General features: G+C 42.9%; 1 long non-coding RNA gene across 3 annotated transcripts in view; it reads right to left on the bottom strand.

Moving 5' to 3' along the window:
- Positions 1-237: 237 nt before the first annotated feature.
- The window catches only part of LOC120755590 (uncharacterized), a 75,842-nt gene continuing 59,890 nt past the window's right edge, over positions 238-16,189 (bottom strand). For 2 of the 3 annotated variants that reach the window (XR_005701822.2, XR_005701821.2), the window contains exons 4-6: positions 3,638-3,909; positions 2,003-2,140; positions 238-357 (exon numbers count right to left, since the gene is read on the bottom strand). This is a non-coding gene — a long non-coding RNA (uncharacterized LOC120755590). The remainder of the gene's footprint in view (positions 358-2,002; positions 2,141-3,637; positions 3,910-16,189) is intronic. The other variant, XR_005701823.2, reaches the window with a different exon arrangement.

The raw sequence follows: 16,189 nt of genomic DNA, 5'->3' as shown, positions 1-16,189 counted from the left end.
AAGAGAAAGAAACTGATAAGTGCCATAAACATATCCTTTCCATTAAGTAGCTAGTCCTGGTATTGTCCCCTGGAATTCACCAAGCCAGGTAGCCTTAGGCGTGCTAGGTGAGTATCAGGCTAGCAGGCCTCAGAACAACAGGGTGACGTGGTCCTCCAGAGTTTCTCACATCGCTGCTGCCCCTCTGGCATCCCCAGAAGTACATCAGAGCCAGTCAGAAACACCCTCCTTCTTACCTCAGAGCCTGAGCCTTGTCATGGAGTGGACAGAATTGAGCTGGTACTTTCTGAAGGAATTGGGTAAGATCTCTCAATCCCAAGCAAGGTTCCGAACACTCCCTCCAGATGTCATCTGGGCCTGCACAAATAGATCACAATCCTGAGCAGAGGAATGCAGCCCTTGAGAGACCCAAGGATATCCATGTGGCTGCAACCTTAAGAGCAATTTTTTGCCCCATCTTCTCACTTTGTTTATATTTATTGAGATACTCTTTTCCTCCGATGTCTGGAAGAGCTTTAAAGCCTTTTCCAAACTTCTCCTTTGCAGAAAAACACACACACATGCATGCACAACTACAGTAGTGTAATTCCCTTTATCATTTTCTAACAGGGTTAAAATATTAAATTCTGGTCCCACAAGAGACTTTGCTGTAAACAAGGTGAAATTTTTGCTTTCATAAATCAACTGTTCAGCGACAGCGCAAGCAGCGCTCCTGGAACTACAGAGGGGAGGGATCCAGGGGGATGCCTGGCACGACCGAGCCAGGCGAGATGAAGACTAGAGCAATCCGAGGATACTGCACCTTGCGACAGCCAGAACATTCCAAATACCTGGGGAGAGCGATGGAAACGCTGGTGAATGCGGAACCCCCCTGACACCGGAGAGCACAACGTGGCGGGGCCCGCGGCCGGGACGGGCGCCAGGGGGCGCTCCGGGACAGGGCCGCGGCCCCGCTCTGGGCGCGGGCTATGCCAGAGTATCCCGGCCTATCCCGGGCTATCCCAGAGTATCCCGGGCTATCCCGGGCTATCCCGAGCTCTCCCAGAGCATCCCGGGCTATCCCAGAGTGTCCCGGGCTATCCCAGAGCATCCCGGGCTATCCCAGAGTATCCCGGGCTATCCCGGGCTATCCCAGAGTATCCTGGGCTATCTCAGAGCATCCCAGGCTATCCCACGTATCCCAGGCTATCCTGGGCTATCCCAGAGCATCCCGGGCTAACCCAGAGCATCCCGGGCTATCCCAGAGTATCCCGGGCTATCTCAGAGCATCCCGGGCTATCCCAGAGCATCCCGGGCTATCCCAGAGCATGCCGGGCTATCCCAGAGTATCCCGGGCTATCCCAGAGCATCCCGGGCTATCTCAGAGCATCCCGGGCTATCCCAGAGTATCCCGGGCTATCCCAGAGCATCCCGGGCTATCTCAGAGCATCCCGGGCTATCCCAGAGCATCCCGGGCTAACCCAGAGTATCCCGGGCTATCTCAGAGCATCCCGGGCTATCCCAGAGTATCCCAGGCTATCCCGGGCTATCTCAGAGCATCCTGGGCTATCCCAGGTCATCCTGGTCCCGGAGGAGCACTGCAGCCGGGTGCCCGCAGAGGCCTGCGGGCCACCCACAGCCTGCTGCTCGGCTGCGGCCCAAAACACAGCAGCCGGTGGTTTTGTCCGTAAGGTGTTCAGAATGCGACACGGATGAGATGTTTTGGGGGTTTGGTTGGTTTGTTGGTTGTTTTTTTGAGCTGTAGTTTGTGCCCTTAGTAGTTTCTGAAATTTGACTTAAAAGATTTTAAAGATATAACCTGTTCACACCGCTTCAAAAATTTACACTGACAGAAAAATTTCAAATCATTCACTGGGCTTATGCAGGCTATAGGACCTGGGTTTGTTTGGATTTTTGGCTGTCTGAACAGCAGCTCAAGATTCCTGTAAGTGTACAATCCAAGCTCCGCCCCAGCTCAGCACCAAGCACAGAGCGTAGCGCAGGTGATGAATTCAGCACTTACCCCACTGTAAGGGCTCCGAGGTGTGTGAGGGAACGGCTGGGTGTGGTGCTGCCCTCCGCAACAAATCACCCTCCTGCAGCCCAATTCCTGCAATGCCCCGACAAGTAGTCGGCAAATCCAATCAAAATGGGGAATCTCCTGCAAGACGATTAATTGTAAACCCAACAAAAAAAAGGAACTGATCAAAGAGTGAAAGGATAATACATTATGAAACATGACACATTCCTGTGGTAACATCTAGCTTAAAATTAATACAGGCTCTGAGAGCTCATTATTCTTGAAAAATTATTTTCAAATACAGGCTCTCTTTGTGGCCTAAAACGCCTCACAGGAATTGTGACCAGTAGGAAAAGGTCAATGCCATCAGACAATTTGCATTTGCAAATACAGACCTGGAGCTGTCATATTTTAAGCTATTGGCTCCACAGTAGCCTCAGACAAGCCCTATGCTGTTTCCTTTTCTCTTAATTTGCGAGATGTGATAGCAGTTATCTCTCCTATAAATCACAAACAGGGCTCTGACTGACGACTGCTATATAAAGAATGAAGGCTTGTTAACAGTCACTGAAGTTATGCCAACTAACAACCCCGCAAACTCATGCTGTTTGGCTGTGGGTGTATTCATTTGGCTAATGAATATCAATGTGTGGGATCAACCAGATAAACCTGTAGTCAGTGAGAAATGAATACTATGTAGGGTGTGCATCCCTCTCAGCAATCCATGATTAATACATCTTTCTACTAGAGTCTATGCTTTTCATAAACTCCAGAATAATGAGCCCCAGTTTGCTCAGGGAACTTAATTTTTCTAAATGTAATATTCTGGAGGTTATGGCTCCCCAGGTGGCTTACAAAGGGCAAACAAAAATTTGGAAGAAAAACAGTTTTTGCAGTTGAACCTAAATGTGCATCCCCACTGCAAACAGGAGGAGGGGCTGTTGTTTGCAGTTTAGAGCTCCCAGGGCTGTTTGCCATGGCCAAGGGAAATGTTTACTACAGCTGTAATCTGTTATGTGCTGTTGATTTTAATTGCTTTTCAAAATGTGAAGACAACTGTGATATTTGGAAGAGACTGGCAAAGCTGCACTAATAAGCTCTGTTGTGCAGCTGATCTAGTTCACAGTGCGCTCTGCAGGCTTCTCTGCAAAATTTTGTCAGTATCCTGGGGAGTGAGGAAGGAAAGGAAGGATCTTAAACATGTCCTACCCAGACAAAGAAGAGAGCCTGATTCACTGCTTATCCTGGATCCACAGAAGTCTCAGCCCTTCCTTAGAAGACCCTACAGAAAGCAGCCAGCTATAGCCACAGAGCTATGGCAATACTAATTCATTCTTTTTGTAAAAGCAACACTGAATATCAGATTTGACACAAGTTATTTCATCCAATGAGAACTGTCTTGGAAATTAGTAACATGGTACTTGGGTTAGAAGTACCAAGTGCTGGGTGCCAGCAAGGCACCTTGGTTGAGGGCTCAGAGGGGTTCCTCAAATATTTGGGAACACTCCAGTTCCAGGCTAATGTCCATCTGGAGGCTGTTCCCAAAAGGTTTCAGCCACTGGTCTCAGCTGGTGATGTATGACAGCAATTCTTTGCTTCACTCTGATAGGCAATTGGTCTTCTGTGCCATTGACTCACCTAGAAGTGTGTTGGAGGTGCAGTGTGGGTGCTGGTTACAGCTGAGTGCTCCTGTGTGATGGGAAATAGTGCAGTCTGCTTCATCCAGATCCTTGGAATCCAAGAGTGTAGGCTTCTTCCTGAGGTTTGTGTAGAGTCTCAGCCCCAAATGCAGAGTACATTTTTACTAGCAAGAGACGAGCCAAATGAGAATGACATGTCAGAGGGTTGAAGATTTGCCTCAGTAAAGCTGTATTGTATAGACTCCACAGCTTTTCTTTTGCAGCTGTGAGCTGGAAAAATCAGAAAATGAGGGAAAAAACATCAGCAAGGCAACTAGTATAAACTGGCAGATTCAAACACAGTAATGGAGCAAAGCTACTGCTCTCATCCTGTCACACCCAGATACCCAGAAACTTTACAATAAAGCTGGTTGTAAGCATGATTTTCCATCATGGATCTCAGTTTCTAATCCTCCAGAAGAGCTAAGTGTGAATTCTCTGTATGCAAGTCTCTTGGCTCAAACTGCAGCACCAAAAGTTACCATACCTATTTAGAAGTAGAGGTGGGTGACAAATATGAACTGATTTTCAAAAATGCTTGAGTTCCTGGTAACTTCAAAACAAGCTGTGGATGTTCAGTATCTCTGGGGAAAAATAAAATTAAGAGACCCTCAGTTGTTTTCGTCTGCCAAATATTAATTCTTGGAAGACTGACCTCACACATGCTGGCTCACTTCTTGTTTGACCTCACTGAGACCTGCTTTCCTCCTCTGGATTATATAAGTTATAATGATATCTCTCCCTATAATTTGTCTGAACAATGTTATGCAAATAGTAGATATGATTAATTGCTGTTCACCTCACCCATCAGGAATAGGTAAATTGGTAGTTTAACCTTTTTAAAGATTTTGGCTTTTGAACTGTTAATTTGACAAATAAGTGAAACCCCCAAACACTTGCACTCACAAAGCTTGTTAAAATCAAAGCCATACTTACTGATATGAACAATGTCTGCAGATAAACAGGCACTTCAGATTTTCTTGCATAAACAACTGGAAACAGGTCTAGGCAAATGGAGACAAGTCCGTACCTTCACCATCCAGTTCCCGGAGCCAGGGCAACCCTGCAAGTTCTACCTGCCAGAGCCCTGCCTGCGCCTCCCCTGCCCCAGGGTTTCTGTGTCTGTGCTCCAGGTCTGTCCTGATAGTGTTCAACAGTAATCTGGATTCAGATTCAGAAACTGGGACCTGCCCTTTTGTTCCAGGCAACAGCTGAGGAGTGGTGCCGAAGCAAAGACCCTCAGCCTTGATCCTTGCCCAGGCTGTGTCGGGGGTGTGAACATGCCTGGTCTCTACCTCTCTGCCCTCCTGGCATGACCTCAGCTGTGCCACTCTGTGCTCAGCTGGCAGCGGCGCTGGCTGGGGCACAATGCCCGCCCCACTCACCAACCGTGCTCCAGCTGCGCCTTCACCTTCTCTGGAGAGCACAGCTCACCTTCACCTTCTCTGGAGAGCACAGCTCACCTTCACCTTCTCTGGAGAGCATAGCTCACCTTCACCTTCTCTGGAGAGCACAGCTCACCTTTACCTTCTCTGGAGAGCACAGCTCACCTTCCCAGCAAGCATAGCTCACCTTCACCTTCTCTGGAGAGCATAGCTACCTTCACCTTCTCTGGAGAGCACAGCTCACTTTCACCTTCTCTGGAGAGCACAGCTCACCTTCACCTTCTCTGGAGAGCACAGCTCACCTTCACCTTCTCTGGAGAGCATAGCTACCTTCACCTTCTCTGGAGAGCACAGCTCACCTTTACCTTCTCTGGAGAGCATAGCTACCTTCACCTTCTCTGGAGAGCATAGCTCACCTTCCCAGCAAGCATAGCTCACCTTCACCTTCTCCGGAGAGCACAGCTCACCTTCACCTTCTCTGGAGAGCACAGCTCACCTTCCCAGCAAGCATAGCTCACCTTCACCTTCTCTGGAGAGCACAGCTCACCTTCACCTTCTCCGGAGAGCACAGCTCACCTTCCCAGCGAGCACAGCTCACCTTCACCTTCTCTGGAGAGCATAGCTCACCTTCCCAGCAAGCATAGCTCACCTTCACCTTCTCCGGAGAGCACAGCTCACCTTCCCAGCGAGCACAGCTCACCTTCACCTTCTCTGGAGAGCACAGCTCACCTTCTCCAGGGAGCACAGCTCGCTTTTCCCCGAAGAGCACCCGCCCCTGCTGCCCCCTGGCACCCCTCTCCCCTTCTCACAAAGGGATCAAAGGCACAAAAGAAAAGGTCTCCTTATCATATTTCTTTGTACTGGACAAAAAATTGTAATTTATTTGACTGCTTTGGGTAAGCAGGAGGCCCTTCATACTTCTATGCCTATGGTAACCCAGCTTTTATCTTCATTGTGAATTGATCAAAAAACCTGTTTGGGTGGAAAGCTTACCTGGAAGCTGCTCTTACAGGACAAGTGCCTAGCTGGGATTCACAAATGAACCAACTATGTCTGGAAAATGCACCCCGAAACTTCCAATAATCTAAAATGGAAACTGCAGAGTGCATTCAGCACATACACACATGACCAGCTCCTCGCCACGCACAGTGGCTGCCATTCTGCAGGGGTCTATGGAGGTGCAGTGCGCACAGCCCTGACTCACCCAGAGAGCCCAGCTGTGTCTGGAGCAAACCTGCCTTGCCTGTGACACTGGCAGGGCTCGGGGAGATGAGCACACCACCCTGGCATCTGGGCATATTGGCCTGCCTTTGCTGAGGGGTGTGGAGCAACGGTAGCAAACACCAACCACATTCACCTTGTGTCACACAGCCCCAGTAATCACGCTGGGGGGAGAAAGCAAAAGTGTAGCTCAGTGTTGTAGCCAATGTATTATAGACCATCTAAAGAAAAAAAGGCAGGCAGAAAAGCGTCTTCACTGGTTCACTAAAGAGATACTCATTGTCACCATCCTGCAGAGGTAAGGTTCAAAACAGATGTGCTTTTTCACACAGCAATTAGGCACTTAGAATGTTACTCTACTTAACCTGTACTTTTTAAGGCAAAGCACTGGGTGCTCTCCTTGTGTTTGTACAGTTCCTTAGCATAATGGGACTTTGATCTATAACTGATATTCCTACAGCTGTTCAATAGCTGAAGCATTTAAGGGATATCAGAAAACTGGCCAGTACAACTGGCAGGTAGCCTAACTGGTTGTCACAGGACAAACTAAGGATAGGACAAAGAAAACAACTTTGAAAGAAAAGTAGAAGCAAAATGGTGAGGATAGTTTTGTGCTGTGGCTACTACATAACATGACATAATCTGAATGAAAAAAGAAAGCTTTTGAATAGTTGCTCTGTTTTAAAAAGCGGATCTTAATTACCACATTAACCTAAAGGGAGAAGGACAAATTCTAGAATTACTTTTTTCAAGTAGTTTAACTTTAAAAAAAGCTGGTCTTTCTTTTGGGTAAATACAGCAGTAAAGAATCAAAGCTTTATCATATGAATGCTCTAACTCAAAGCAAAAAGCCCCATGTTATTTCAAGCCCATTTGTATATCTTATACACTTGAAATTATCGCAGCCATTGCATGATTGTTTGCTGAGATATGATTAATTTCACTCTGATTTATCAATTTTCTATATTTATTTTTTATAACATATTTTAGTTTTTCTGAGGCCAAACATTTTGTTTCCAGTGTCTTCTTTAACTAGCAATAGTTGAATGATATGACCAATTAAAAGCAGATTACACTGCATGGTGTATTTCCATTATGTCTTCAGCCTGTGCCTTAATAGCACTGTTTTTCTTTCTACAAAATATTTTGGTTTCCTTGAAGAAGTCCAGTGACAGAGATGAAAACAAAGATTAAATTATCCAAACACAGATACTCAAAAGCAAACATATAAGAACCCCAGTACAATGATCCTTAGAAAAGTAATGCTTTAATTTGCTAGAGAACAAATATTAAGAATATCAGATTAGGGGACATGCTGAGCCTTGGATTTTGAAGGAAGCCACTTCAAAACATCCGGTTTCTTAAAATGACTGATCTTATCTGTGAAATAATAATATGCTTTTTGCCTCATTGCATCATTTGGGAAGGTGCCCCAGACCAACAGCTGTGATGGTCAGAGAATTTAAATTTCCAGCCTAAACATACTTACAACCACACAATCTGAACAGTCTGTTCCAGGGATTCCCCTAAGTAACGCTTCTTTCATAAATAGCTTCTGTCATGTAAATGTCAATGGAGAAATACATCGTTTTCATTGTGCCTTCAATAATTCTCCAAATCTCTTCAAACAGTATTATACCCTCCACTCCTTAGGTGCACAGCCTCCTGCAGGCTCACCTATTGCTTACTGCTTTTTGTTTCCTTGGATCCTCTGGTCTCGTGTCTGTATTTTTTAGCTTTTGGTCTGTGTAACATACGGCGCTAGCAGATTCATCAGCCATGTGCAAGGGAAGGAAAGAAGCCTCCTTCCAGCCTTCACTGATATGCTAGGCCTCCATCCTCATGTCCTAGAGGTGAAGCTGCAGATGACATGGCACACGAGCAGAGTTCAGCCAGGGAGCAGATCTTCAGTTTAACAGATTGACACTTCCTGAGCCTGACAGACAGCTAACTTTTCTGACTATCAACAGAATTTTCAGACACTTTCAGTTAAAGAATATATTTTAAGATGTTGGTTCATGGAATTAATTTGAATGTATTTGAATGGTTTGATTCAAACTGAAAATAAATAATAACTCTACAAAAGATCCCAAGAATCCTAAGAAAAGACAAGCTTTAAATGAGTAGACTGGACATTTTAAATAATCCAACAGCAGAGAAGATTCTTACAGCCGATGTGTGAGTCAGTGACAGAGCTGGTACTAAAACTTAGCCTTTCAGCTCCTGAATCCAGGGTCCCTCCAGGGCACAAAACTAGCTACGACAGTAAAGCAGCTTATGTTTTTTCAGGGTGAGAGGGGAGACTGGAAATTGCTGCTCACCTAACTCTCAGTTAGCAGCCAGGTAAAAAGGTAGGATGTCAAATTGGATAGATCAAATACCTATCTATGATGACATTGCTAAAAGCATGTGAAATATATAACTGTATTAAGAGATTCTGTAGTGGACTAGACCTCTTGTTATCCGGGTAACTCGAGCAGGTGATCATTTATAATTACGTATCGGTGAATTTCCCAGTTGATCAAAAGCAATATTTTTATGAGCTCCTCGGCATTCCCTCAGTCTTGTCTTAGCTTGAAGAGAAGGAAAACCCCTCGCTGCCACATGAGACAGCATGAAAGCAGACACAACAAAAAGCACAGCATTGCTTAATGAATTGGGAAAGGAATGAGAATACTTTGCTTGTAGCTTTTTTGCATACGAGGTCCTTCCCCCAGCACCACTTAGGGAGTGCGTACCTGCCTTGCTTTTCCAATTGCCATGTACCAAGTAGGCAAGGAACAGATTCAAGCAGGAAGACTGAAGGGTAATTTTTAATGTCCACTCTGAGGTTATCAATAGGATCTGTGTCCCTGTGTTTTGTTTAACTATAGGCTAAACTACTACTTGCAGGTATAAGCTAATTTTGTGTAAATCAGATTTCAGGTGGCTTAATCCATTTACAGTTGCAGCTGCAGCAGCTTTAGTCTGTGTGTTCATCATTAAGGTAAGCTAATTGTACCTTTCTGGTTAATGACCTTCTCCAATACAAATGACCTGCAATAAAGTGAAGTACCACAAACTTAAAGTGATTGAATGCAGTGAGCATATTCTTCACATGTTCATGTTGTAAGGCATTTCTGCCTTAGGAAAAGAAAATAGAACTGAAAAATCCCTCACAATTCATTGCATATTAAAGAATTTCAATCATTCACTTGTTTTAAGAACATGACTTACATGTGGTTGGTCAAATAAGTAGGGAATCCTTCTCAAAGGCTGATACGATATGAAAAATTAATTGATCACGCTAAAGTGGCTTCTAAATGCAACTTTTTTACAGCACCCCAAAACCTTTCATTAGTTCTGTAGGAATGCACTAACCCTCACCACAAACACAAGGCCTGAAAACGAGTGTAAGAATAAATTAAGTAAGTAAATAAAGCTTGAAGTAGCGGATCCATTGAGCACGGGGGATTGTGGTTTCTCCAGAATCACTTACCCAAGCTATTGTCAGTAACAAAACTGTAATGCAATATCACATAGATGTGAATCAGCACCTTCAAATGTGTCCACCTTTACACTGACAGTGGTGTAAAAAGGTGCCAGCAGAGCTAGCCTGGCCTGCAGCCAGAGCTTCTTAGTCTCTGCAGAAGAAAATGAATCATTCATTACTTTTCTCATTAGAGATATCTATCTCTTATAATATGCAGGGTCAAATTTCAATTTCAGACCTGCTAAAGCACAATGAGTGGTGATGTGTCTGAATTTCTCCATCAACAGTTTGCAGGAATAGAATCAGTTATATGCCCCACCCACATTCTTTCCAGCAGGTGGGAGGAAAACTGCTCTTCTGGTTGGTTTCCATCCACAGAACAGAATGAGAACTCCAAGGTATTCAGCGTATTATGATACACTGCTACTCTATATTCACAATGTCCTGAAAAGGAGTGTACTTCCCAATTTGCAAGAAAGTAGCTCCTTGAAGGTTAAACATTATTCAAGGGAGGAAGGAGATAAGCCATCCTAAAAAGGATGTCAGCAATTAATAATAAATACAATGAAGGAAAGTAAGATCATCCTGTTGGAAAGCAGTGTTAAAGGAAACAAGGAACCATTTCCTCCTAAAACCACACATTCACCATGCTGTTCATTCTCAGCTGCTGAGAGTGTCATTATCAGTCACGTTATAAGGTGAGACCAACTCCTACCGTTCCCTTGGGAACTCATGTGAAAACTTGATAGAAAACAACCTGAAGGCAAAGGTATTTGAAAACTTGCATGAGTTTCCAAACACACATCTATGTTTTGGTACTTCTTTTCTTAGCACTACTCATGCCATAGACAACAGAAACCTATGCAAGCAAGGTAAGGTCACTTTACCAATTATTTCTGGTAGCAGTGACAGAGAACTGTGACAGAGAATTGTGACAGGAAATGCACTGAGAACTGGCAGGCAGAAAAGCCATCTTCCTGTGCAATGAGAGCGCTGCCTAACACAAATACTTCAAGAACCTCATGGCTGCAGAGATTAAAATGCCCCAGAGACAGAAGGACACTGAATAACTTAGGGTTTGGCAAATTCACCTCCTGAACGTTGTTGGTTGCCAAGAAAATTCATTCTGACTCACAAGAAGCCATATGTATAATTCCACAAAAGGATATGAACAAGTGTAGCACTGATGGCCCATAAAAGCAGTTTAAAAAATCCAGCAGCTTTAATAGATTTCTATCTGGTCTGAAGAATAGTTCTGGTCTGCAGAGGAGACCTCCTTAGGCTCATTGAATGGCACTTGGCCAATAGGACCTGGCGGATGGCCTGCCTGGGAAAAAGAGAGCAAAAGGACGGAAGCGGAGGTGACCTGGTAATGTGTCAGCAAGGAGTGGCAGGCCTGAAAAAGACTGGATGGAGCCAAAATGTGATAGAGGCATATAATCAAAGCCTATTTTTCTACAACAGCTCTGCCCTACAGAGCCCTTTTGTTTTTGTTTTTTTTTCCCCCTCCAGTGCAACAGGAACCCTGAAGAAAAACCATGTGACCTTCCCAGGACTGATGCTTAGTAATTGACAGTGCTGTTTACACAAGTGTCAGGATATTTAATTAGAAATTTTGGCCCCTTAATTGCCAGATTTAATTCTGAATTATTTCAGAGAATGGCTGACTGAATGACTCTGCATATTTGTCAAAAAGATTTACAAAGGGAACAAAACCAAGCCATAGTAACATGGATTCTCATCTGTTAAAAACACTTTGGCTTTGCATATCTGTAAGATCCTCTATCTTGGACAGCAGGATGCTTCACACATAGTCATTAGTCAAACCGCGCAGCATGTCTAGGCAGTAACTAAGGTTTATAGTCCACTAAAGGGATATGTCAGTAAGAAACTGAAAAATTCTGACTCACCTACAGCAACAGAAGAAGATGATAGGAAATAATCAGATCTACCTAATAACATTTTCCTACTTTGCTTGATGTTACTCTTTCAGGTTAACTAGCAGAACTCTTCAACTCTGTTTACAAAAATAACTCTCTTCATTCCATACCTGTAAGATCTTCCCATTCTACACTGACCAGGTTGGAAATAACAGGCTTCTTGATATTAAAAGATTTTGATTTCAAAATATTGTTTTCATGTCACAAGTTTGCATGTCTCCACTAGTTTCAAGCTTTTAACAAAATTGTAAAATCACATCCAATGAGGATGTATCCCTCACATCTGGTAACTTATCGCTCCCTTGGGGTCCACATTCCAGCTGATGATGTTTGTCTAAAAGGACTCAAGTGTGCTAACAGTATTTGAAAGGGAGAAGAGACAAATTGAAAGACACACCATAAACAGCCAAGACACAAACAGAGAAAAGTTTTAAGAGCCCTTCTTTCTTACTGGCAGAGGCACCAAGGCAGGATTGCCCAGATTTGGAGCCCAGAAACACTGCTGTGTCTCTGTAAGTAAAGGAGCTCAGTCTAACTTTTTTGCTGAGAATTCACTATTTGTTTTAATGTCCCCACAAACTATTTGGCAGCAGCACAAAGGTTTCTTCAGACAGCTGTGGGATATTACTGAGCATTTCATGCTCCTAGCAATGCAGTAATTCCTTAACCACTGTATAATTAAGGGCTTTGTTGAGGTCTGGTGACATATTTCTGTACTTGCAGTGCTGCACCTTGTTTCATAGGTCAGACTGACATGAACCAAGAAAAACGCCAATTTTCTAGCCAATATATTTTTCTGCAAAGATGGATTCTTCAATAGTCTTTCACAGCTGGTAGAAGCGTAGTCCATCCCCAACCTACTCCACTTGTCCTTCCCTTGGAACATAACCATTCTCTGCATTTGCTTTTAGTCACATTAAAGCCCCAGTGCTCAGAGAACTGACTTGGCTTTCTCGAGGTCAGAGCAGCTAAACATTGAGCCTTTTGTTCTCATCACCCAATGAAAGGAGAACAAAATTCCTGAGTGGATGATTCTATCTTATTTGATCATAGTTTATAATTTCTTCCTTTGTTTCCTGTCCTGGACTTCCCTGGGAAAGAAAAGAAGCAGCTTTCCCTGCCTGGTGTGTGATTTCCCTGCCCTTCTGCTGACAAGCCAGATGGCTGGTGCTGACTGGCGATAATATTACAGTCTATGCAAGAGGCAAAAGGGAAATGACCTGTCAGCATTCAAATAATAAAACTTGCAACTGCCACATTTCACTGTTGATGACTTACTTATATTTGTCTTTTTAGATCCTTTTCCACCCTGCAAAATCCTAAAAAATGTGAAAATACATTGAGGAATTAAAGACTGATTCTAGCAACCCTTTTTCATGCAGGTGTTTCATGAAAATCTGCTGTGAAATCATGTGGATGATTCATAGGAATGTGTGCAGAAGCAAGCACTGAGAACAACATACCATTGACTGCAAGATGGGCAGTTACATCTCTTAAACAGGCATTCAGAGAGCTGATAAAAGCTTGAAACAACTTCAGTGGCAAACACAGATCACCTTCTATTGCTTATCTTCTTGTTTTAAGTGCTGTTTCATGTTCCAGCAACATAAAGATATGAGAACTAATTGAGATGGTATCAGACTTCTGCATTTTTCCAGTTCCTTCCCCAGTTCTGTTCCTTTCATGTACAGGTATTTCAGATTTAAGGAATTCTGGCTCAAGCTTTGATATAAGTAAAGACAAAGATAAAATGTCTCAAAGGATTTTATATGACTTTCCAAAATCTCACATATAGAAAAAAACCCCCTGCAATTAGCGATTAGTATGTTAAATAAAATTCAGAAGGCGGAATAATAGAGAAGTGATATTCTGGGCAAGCACAGGCATTCCAACCTACTGGAATAGTAGAAACTACAGACTGACTTTTCTACAATGACTAAAACCCCTTGAGGCTTAATGTAATTTAACCTGCTTTTCTTAAGGAAGTATGTTCAGTGTAGGTTTTGGCAACGCTTTATTTTTCACACATGATGAAATAACCAACAAAACATCCTGCCTTTTCTCACACAGATGAAATAAGAGAAAAGAATGAAAACACAGAACTAGCCCCAATCTGATCTCTGTTGAGAACATGATGTTTGGTAGAATATTCATTTTTATAGGAACTGAGTGGGGTTTTGCATATCCATTTTATCTGCAAATTCGGATGTTTTTCATAACCGTTAGTGCCCCCAATCAATAGGGCGACTTAAATACTTCAGTCACACACTATTCTGTGTCTTTCTGTCCTGTAAAAGAGGTTGGTGAGAAAGACACAGGGCTGAAACTCAGGGCATTCCCAGAAAACACTTCTGATTCTCTCACAGTAAGACATCAAGAAAATCAGTGTCAACCTGCTGCAAAATGTGAGTCTCAATTTGGTTTATGCATCACCTTTCTATCTATAGAAAAGGGACTTTTTAGAATAGAAAGTCTTCAGGGTAGGGAGGGTGACTTAGCAAGTACTTGTGAATTTTCTGGCAGGTTAGAAATCTGATTTCACACTGCCCTCCAGGCAAAACCTTAAAGGTAATGCAAGAGATAATAAACTTTGCTGCAACTTCCCTGTGAAGCACCTGGATGCTATCAGTGATCATTATCTGGCTGCCTTGTTTATTTGATGGCTACTGCATTGCTTGCAGAGAGCTAAGAGTTACATCTAATGGTGTTTCATATATGTATCTGGAAAAAGGTAAGAAATGTCACATAACTGGTAGCAAAACTGGTGTCAATGGCCTCGCATATTTTCAGTGGAACATGCAATTGTGAATAGAATTTTTGAGGATCTGTCCAGAGTAGGAGAGGCAAGAGCTGAAATTTTTCTTCCCTGTTGAGCAGTGACACTTGTGAAAGTGTCTGCTTCAGTGCAAAGGAAGGTGCTAAGCGCTTATTTATAATAATTTCCATGCTGGCCTTTTAACATTATGTCCTTCCTCTGTGACTTCTGTCCTCTAGATGTATAAGTAATAAGTAAATTTTCTGGGTCTTTGTACTAACCAAAAATATCAGCTCTTTTCTAAACAAGTTGTTTGGAAGTGGTCAGGCAGAATGAAGCTGGAAAAACAGCTATGCCTGGAACTATAGGCTGAAAACACCTTTGAAACATATTTGTACCCAGAATGGAAAGACTTGGGACTGTTATTCACATAACAAGATTTGGAGGAAAAAAAAAAAAGTCTATCATTGATATGACTAGTCCTGAATAAGTTGTTACAAAATATTTATTTCTATCATAGAAATACAGAAAAATTATAGAATAGTTTAATTTTATCTTCTATGTCTGTAATATTCTTTTCAATTCCAAAGGGCTAGGGAGAGTGATTCTGGTCTAAGATGGTATATGTGAAATCTACTAGTATTCTAGCTTAAAATAAATGTGCAATATTGCTTTAAATTACCAGTATATAAAGTCAGTCTTCACATTCTCTGCCATCCACCTTCAAAACAGATACAGCATTTCCTCTGAAGTACAAGGAATCAAGAACTGTTGAGTAGATAATGATCTAAACATGAATGTGCTTGTAGCAGCAAAACCAGTTTCTGCAGGGAGATGGACATTCTGTGGGTGCTGCCATTGAATATGGTAATTTTCATGGGATTGCTAACTTGGGAGTTTCCCCACCCTCTGGCTGCTTGCTGAAAATATATGTCACATGATCCTTGAGACACCTAGTTGATTTTTTAACTTCTTTTCAAGATATCTCCCTTAGTTCAAGTCTGGACCAAAAGATAATAAAACCCATGTTTTTCAGATTTTGGAAGTTAGTATGCTTTGATTTCCACTACGGTAGCTGCTTTCTGTGTGACTTTTTCATACAGCTCAGTGATCAGGCACTAGAAACACAAGGCAAATTTAGTTCTTATTCTCTTTTGGTGACAGTCCCACCTGCAAGCTGTGATGGTCATGCCTTTTCTGGAGCCATTGAAAGAGGAAACCTTGCTATGTGACCCTTCACTGATGATGGCCTTGTACCCACACACATGCTCCTGTTTCTCTTTCTTCTCTTAAGCTTTGGAAGTACTAATGAGAAGCTGAAGCGCTATGCCCTAAGAATATAAACCACAAATATTTCAGATTCTGAGTAAGAAAGAAAAAGTAAATAAAGTAGTGGGTGAGAGAAAGCACTGGTAGCCTGATTTGATAGCTGAGAATCAGTTTGAGAAGACATTAAGTTTCAAGAGGTACACATGCATGGCAAGACCTTCAGAGGTAGATGATCTAGTTAAATTCTTGAACTATTCAGTGAGAGAGAGCTACCTGTGGGTAGAGTCAAGTTCCAAAACACAGTCCTTCTACATCCATAACTGGAAGCCAGATCTGAGGCAGGTTAAAATCAGAACCCACCTCACACCTGTGACAAAGAGAAGCTAAATACAGTACGTGGGGTTGGGGACTGCTGTTTGGTGCTGAGACTGGCTTATTCTGTACAGCAAATACTCTGGCTGGTTAACTC

This window comes from Hirundo rustica, chromosome 8, assembly GCF_015227805.2.
Source record: "Hirundo rustica isolate bHirRus1 chromosome 8, bHirRus1.pri.v3, whole genome shotgun sequence".
NCBI classification, from domain to species: domain Eukaryota; kingdom Metazoa; phylum Chordata; class Aves; order Passeriformes; family Hirundinidae; genus Hirundo; species Hirundo rustica.
Note: the sequence above shows the minus strand (reverse complement) of the source record. Positions and strands in the feature narration are given on the sequence as shown.